The 7,143-nt window shown below is 49.2% G+C and overlaps 1 protein-coding gene across 7 annotated transcripts in view; it reads right to left on the reverse strand.

Annotated features, from left to right (window-relative positions):
- TSEN2 (tRNA splicing endonuclease subunit 2) overlaps positions 1-2,099 on the reverse strand; it is a 58,488-nt gene extending 56,389 nt beyond the window's left edge. For 4 of the 7 annotated variants that reach the window (XR_008666852.1, XR_008666853.1, XR_008666854.1 and 1 more), the window contains exon 1: positions 927-1,522. The gene's annotated coding sequence lies outside the window, so the exon portion shown is untranslated. Of the gene's footprint in view, positions 1-725; positions 816-926; positions 1,528-2,043 lie in introns of those variants that run through there. The other 3 variants (XR_008666855.1, XM_055343425.1, XM_055343426.1) reach the window with 3 other exon arrangements.
- Between the last annotated feature and the right edge of the window lie 5,044 nt (positions 2,100-7,143).

A 7,143-nucleotide genomic window follows, 5' to 3' on the forward strand; every position in this document is an offset into this window, starting at 1 on the left:
AGGAATGAATTCACTATTCTCCATATGTGCAGTAGGCATTTACGACACGTTTCTTTAGTGCCATGATAGGAGAACAGCATAATGTCAAGGTATGGCGTGAGTAAATTGAGAAGAGGTAATCATCATCCATGGGTACGACATGCTAGGCACTGACTGTGCTATATGGTACACACATGGGTACTGGCATCCTCTTTCACAAACAAGGAAACTGAGTCTTAGAGAGGGCCAGTTATTTGCCCAAAGCTCCACTGTACAGAGACATAGCATTGCAAGAAGTCTGGCCTAGGGATCCCTGGGTGGCGCAGCGGTTTGGTGCCTGCCTTTGGCCCAGGGCGCGATCCTGGAGACCCGGGATCGAATCCCATGTCGGGCTCCCAGTGCATGGAGCCTGCTTCTCCCTCTTCCTATGTCTTTGCCTCTCTCTCTCTCTCTCCCTGTGTGACTATCATAAATAAAAATTAAAAAAAAAAAAAAGAAGTCTGGCCTAAAAGACCACCCATGTCTGAAGCACACACAGATGTGTAGGTACGACAGAGCCAGTTGTCAAGGGGTTTGGAACATGAAAGCTGGTTTAGACTTGGAGTTGATGCAGAGACTCTCAAGCAGGGAACGACGACTGAAATAAGATTAATTAACCTGGGATGGTATACAACAGTGGCTCTCAAGCTTGGCTGCCCTTAGAATCACCTGGGGGAAATCTCAAAACTCTAATGCTCAGAACTTACCTGCAATTACATCAGAAATTCTGGGGTGGGACCCAGGTGATCTTAACATGTAGTCACACAGCTGCCAACTACTGGTGACAGAATAGCCGATTCAAACTCACTCCCAACAGCTCCCTAGGGGCCGAGTGCTATGCACCTGTAAAGGATGTAGCTTTTCCTTTCCCAAAGGGGGAGGGGGGGCGGGGGCGGCGGCATACTTGCCTCCAAATACAAGTAGCATTAGGTCCATTTACTTTACTATGAAAAGTAGGGCTTGGGCAGCCCGGGTGGCTCAGCGGTTTAGCGCCGCCTTCAGCCCAGGGCGTGATCCTGGAGGCCCGGGATCGAGTCCCACGTCGGGCTCCCTGCATGGAGCCTGCTTCTCCCTCTGCCTGTCTCTCTCTCTGTGCCTCTCATGAATAAATAAAATCTTAAAAAATAAACAAAAAAAAGGGCTCATGTTTCCCTTGAACAAACAAGCTAACACCGTTCAGGTGCTCAGCAAACGTTTATTCCAAGCAAAACAAAAACGGGAGAGGGAATTCCATTAGTTTTCCGACCCCCTGGAAAGACCTTGCCAAACAAACCTGGTTAAAACCTCCTACTCAGTAAAGCTCACCTTCTCCCAATTAAAAAATGTTTGAAGCTCCAACCGTGTACCTCCTGGGCTATGGGAGGCAAGGATGAAAGGGACAAGGCGAACAATCCAGCCCCTGGGGAGTTTTCAAGTTAGGACGTGAGACTAAGCCACGTAAACAAAACATAAACCCCTTGAAGGCTGTTGTGAGGATGAAGGGGGTAACTGCGAAGGCGCCTCGTACCGGGCCTGCCGTGTGCAAGGTGTTGGCCAGACGGGGGCTGCGACAGCCACCAATGACCGCACGCAAGCCAGAGTGTGCAGGGCCCCCCAAGTGCCGACTCCCCGTCTTAATTCACCCCTCTGCAGACTTCCTCGAGTGCCCCCCCCCCCCCCAACAACCGCACCAGCGGCTGAGGCTCCCCAGGGGCAAAGAGGGTGTCCGATACACCTCGACGTCCCCGGCCCCCAGTACTGGATGTGGCCACGTCCAGTTCCTCAGAAAGAACGAAAAGCAGCACAAAGGGCTACAGGTGCTCGCAGAAGAGGGGGTTGCTTCGGGCGCGACCAGGAAGCCTGGCTCCCCGCCCGGCCCACTCTGGGGTGGCTGTGCCACCGGGGGAAGGCTACACGCCTTTCTCGCTTCCGGGGGGGGGGTTCCGAGAAGGCGACGACTCTTCTCGCAGCAGAACCCCCACCTCGAGCCGCCGCCACCGCGCTCAGCGCCTCCGGACGCCGCTGGCAGCCAAGCCCGCGCCTTACCTTTCTCGGCCCCACGCGCTTGTCGTTGCCTCGGCAACGCCGGCCGGAGGGCGGAGACCGCTGCCGTCAAGCAGTGCGGCCGCAAAGCCGGGCCGAATGCGCAGCCGCGGAGCCCGCGGGAGCGCCCGCCGGGTGCTTGCGGAGAGCGCCTGCGCAGGCCCTGAAGGCGCGTTTTCTGTGCCCCGGTTTCACCCTTCTCCGCGTGTAAGCGAGTTCCCCTTCCTGTCCCCCCCTGGAATATACAGATGCTGCTTTCGTTTAATCCCCACAGCGGCCTCGCAAGATTCATTTAACATGTGACATCCTCAGTTATTGTCCGATGTCAGCTAGTTAGGAGGTAGTGGAAATGGGACTCTAACCCAGGCGCGGGGGGCGGGGGGCGGGGGGCGGGATGGGACACGGAGGGCACCCGATTCCACTGAAGAGAGCGGGTGTGTGCGCGGCCCCCCGACGGCGCCCTCGGCCCTCGCAGTGTGGATGCGTCGGCTGCAGCACGCCCGCAACCTGCCCGCAACCTGCCCGCAACCTGCCCGCCGGCGCCCTCTCGCAGACGCCGGTCTAAATGCCACTGTGCAGGGCTGCCCGTGTGGTGAAGGACAACGGCCAGGAGTCAGGCTGCGTTGAGATCCCCAGCCCCTCTCCCTGGCTGGGCCGGCTCGAGTGATTTACCCTTTTTGAGCTTTGGTTTCCTCTATGGAGAAGTGGGTCGTTAGAATTACGCCGGATGCGCAAAATAAAAGGGCGTGGGAAAGCGTTAAAAGTTAATCCTGACCTGGTTATCTTAAAGGAGGTCTAGTAGGGAGTTCAATGTATACTTTTCCCATTATGAGTCCCAGGGTCCCCAGCACACGTACCACACGTGCTGGGCAGGTGGGGAAGGTGGGTGACAGGGAAGGGTGGCAAATAATGCCAGGGAGATTCATGGGGCTTGATGTGATGGCTTTGAAATCTTTGGAATCCGAGGCTTTTTCAAATTTCTCTGGTCTCCAGGACTTCACGCACACTTGCCTTGGCCTTGGCCTGGACCATCCTCCTCTCCTTGGTTTGCAGCAGTAATTCCTGCCCCGCCCCAGGCCTCAGCTCATATAGCTCTTCCTCCAAGAGACTTCCTCTTGCCTCCCTAGGCAGTCTTGGGTGGCTTTCCTCTGTTTCTGCAATAGTTTGGTGTACCCTGTGTTGTCCCTGTTTCCTGGTCCCTTTTTTTTTTAAATTTTATTTATTCATAAGAGAGAGAGAGAGAGGCAGAGACACAGGCAGAGGGAGAAGTAGGCTCCTTGCAGGGACTCGATCCCAAGACCCCGGGGTCACAACCAGGTCTCCAGGATCAGGCCCAGGGCCGAAGGTGGTAGTACACCACTGAGCCGCCCCGGCTGCCCTCCTGGTCCCTTCTTAACCTGAGGGCTTCAGTGGATGGTCTACCTGCACAGGCCTTAACTGCTGGGCTTAGAGTTCAGACTTTGATTTAGATAAATCAAAATGAGTATATTTCCCTGGTTAGAGTGTTGCAAAAAAAAAAAAGAATTTCAGCAAGGTTCACAGACTAGTGGCATCAGGATGAATGGGGCAGGGAAGAGAGAGCTGGCAGGAGGCTGCAATATTGTAGCAGAACATGCCAATTTAGGAAATAATGGTTTTAGAATGAGAGGGTTTTAACAATGAAGGGGAACCCAGAGGCTGTCCAATTCAATTTCCTTATTTAACTGATAAGAAAAAAGGTTCAGAGGCACTGTGGGTTACCAGAAGTAGCAGAGCAAGTCTGAGGTGAGGCAGAGACTACAGCCAGGGCTCCCGAACCTCTCAGCTTGGTTCTCTGCTTTCAAGGGTTTGGGATTCCCCCATAATGAGATCTCAGGTGGTATCATTGGGAGCCCTATCCCCACAGAGGGTCCAGAGTGAAAGCTACCAAGTAAGATATTCTTCCCCCAAGGTTTTATCATCAATCTGTTTTTTAAACCTTCTGTCACGGTCATTTTCAAACACAAAAGTAGAGAGAATATTCTAATGAATTACCACTTCCACAGTCTTTCACCTTTGCTATCATGTTTCTTTTATACTCTCCATATGTATACCTTTATCCCACTGCTGGAATATTTTAAAGCAATCCTAAACATCATTTAATTTCACTCATAATATTTCAGTGTGTTTCTCTACTAGATAAATATTTAAATTTTATAGTGAAAATGTTATTTAAATTCTACAGTTCTATAGTGAAACCCTGAACACCAAACTAGTGAATACTAAACCATCACTCATGGAAAATACAGGGCTAGGTTCCTGCCAGACTCTGGTCACAATATGTTTTATCAACTGATGAGTACATAACCTTACTTTCTGTTTAAAGACACTTTATTTAATATCTCTTGTTGATTCATTAACATTGAACTAGTGGCCAACAGCCCTGTAACTCATGCCTGAATAAAGCTAATCTAACATGGGTATTTTCTCTAAGTCACATCACAGCCTTCTTGGCTTAGAAACGCTAGACAGCACTACAGCACTCTGCTTGGTGTCCATTTTAAGCAGTGACATCAGCAAAAAGCATAAAAATGAGAAAAACGTGGTACTAAGGAAACCATCCAAAGCAAATTTGTTTAAAGTATGAAAGCTGGAATAGGAAGAGCTCAACTGTTGACTTCAGCTGGGAACTTGCATACTGGGAGACTCAAATTTGTCACCACTCTATGCATGTGCATGTCTGTGAGTGACTAAGTGCTGTCAATATTGATTTTGGCATGACAAATAAGTGTTAGCCAGTAGGTGAATTTGCAAACGTGGAATCTGCCAATTTGTATGTGTGTATGTATTTATATATATACATATCCCCAATATAATTAGCACATCTAACAAATGAATAATAATGCTTAATATCATTTATCTGTGAAATATTATACAGAATCTCTATGTAATATTTGGAATATAAAGTCACTTATCTGAATTCAAGTTCAGGCAGGTGTCCTGTATGTAATCTGACCAAGCAAACAATGATTTATTGGGTGTTTATATGCGCTGGTCACTTTGCCTCCTGTTTTATTTAATTCTCACCACAGTCCTGTGAGGTAGGTGTTCTCACCTCTATTTCACAGTTGAGGTTCCCTCTCTCTTCCAAGTTCTCAGAGCTGGGCAGTAGTGGAGGCCAGATAAGGATTCAGATCCACGGGACTGCAGGGCTTGGGATCATTTTAATTAATTTATACGACATGAAGAGGGCAGTACATTGACAACACACAGCTTTAAATACGGAAATACAAAAATAACGGCAAGTGTTTGTTGGTAGGAGGTCGGTGGAGACCAGGATGGGTTGAAGGGCCCACATAGCCTGGAAAGAGAGTTAGCTTCAGGAGAGTGGCGAGGAGAAGGGAGACAGTGGGCTGGGGCACAGGGCAGGCCTGTGTACCAGGCAGGTGTGGGTTTTGAGGTTCTGGTGGGGAGGAGCTGGGCCAGGCCGGGCAGGAGGTCGCCGCCAACGATAAGGCCCGATAGGCAGGGCGGGCCCGATTGTGCCGGCGCTCGAATTCCAGGCTTGGCATTTGGACTTTACCCTGCAGACAATGGGGAGCCACCGGCGTCTCTGAGCAGGGCAGGGCAGCCCCAGCTGTCGCCCCATTGTTTTTCCCAGACGGGGCCGAACGCTGCAGTATTTCAGTGAACCCACTAGATGGAGATATTTTAGCAAATTTAAACCACCCAGTCTTTCCTGGACACCAATTTCCAAGGAGAAAAAGCAAACATTGGGACCCTGCAAAACCTCCACATGTTGACACACAGCATCTTCGAGGTAAAATGCAAGGGATGTGAAGCAAAAATCAAACCAGGGACAGTCCTACTGTGAAGGCCTGCTAGTGAGACGAGACCTCAGGCCATCTCACGACTCAGGCCATCTCACGGCTTTGAAGGAGAAAGGGTCCTGGATGAACGGGAGGGGGCACAGCATAACAAGTGCCCTCCATTTATTATCTAGCACTTGAGGCAGGTGTTATGTCATTGCACAGGCAGGGAAACCAAGATGCTGTGAGGTACATCTGCTCAATGATTTAAGGAGCCAACACCAGGCCAGGCCAAGCCCAGGGATAAGAGTTGACAGCCTATGGTACTGTGGATTGTGCAAACCTCTTAGGTGCTGGATCACTGGGCCCAGGGTCCCTTGTGCAAAGGGTTGGACATTGCCTTTGATTCTTCTTTGGTTGCTAGAAAAATCTTTAACATGAACGATGATACCGTTTTGCACGATTCCAGCTGCTTTTTAAGAGAGTCTCAATTCTCTCACAACAAGCCACTGAGTTAGGGATTATCACAGTATATTATCACAGTATAATATCACGTGATATTAAAGTATCACCTACTTTATAGGTAAGAAAATAGATTCAGAGTGGTGATTTGTCCAAGGTCACACAGGGAGGAAGCACCAGAGAGGGAAATGGATCCCAAGTATGTCCATTCCTGTCCTGTTTTTAGCAGTCAAGCACATTCCACATCTGGGGAAATTTCTTAGAGAATCTGGGGCACCTGTGTTCTTTTTTTTTTTTTTTTAATCAAGACATGATGGTTTGCAATTTAAAAAGGGAGGGGGAGGGAATATCTGAAATGACCATCCCTAGGGGAAAGGACATGTAAAGTGTGGTGGAATACTATGCAGCAGTTCAAAGGAATGTTGAACTAGCTCCTTTTTTTTTTTTGAACTAGCTCTTATATACATATCAACATGGATAGATTTCAAAAACGTGTTTGGCGATAAAAGGCAAGATGCAGAACAATGTGAGTCCTATGATACTGTTTACTTAAAACACACCCCAAACAATATCAAGTACTGAATGTACGTATAGGTACACTGAACTATTTTAAAATAAAAGGAGGGGGTGCCTGGGTGGCCTACCAATTAAGTGTCTGCCTTCGGCTCAGGTCATGATCTCAGGGTCCTGGGATTGAGCCCTACATGTGGGGCTCCATGCTCAACAGGGAGTCTGCTTCTCCCTCTCCCTCTGCCCCACCCCCACCCCTGGCTCATGTTCTCTCTTTCTCAAATAAATAAATAAATAAAATATTTAAAATAACAGGGAGGATGTGCACCAAATTCATTAGTTTTCTATGGGACTTGAGTAGTAG

The sequence above is a fragment of the Nyctereutes procyonoides genome, unplaced genomic scaffold (assembly GCF_905146905.1).
Source record: "Nyctereutes procyonoides isolate TBG_1078 unplaced genomic scaffold, NYPRO_anot_genome, whole genome shotgun sequence".
In the NCBI taxonomy this organism is placed as follows: domain Eukaryota; kingdom Metazoa; phylum Chordata; class Mammalia; order Carnivora; family Canidae; genus Nyctereutes; species Nyctereutes procyonoides.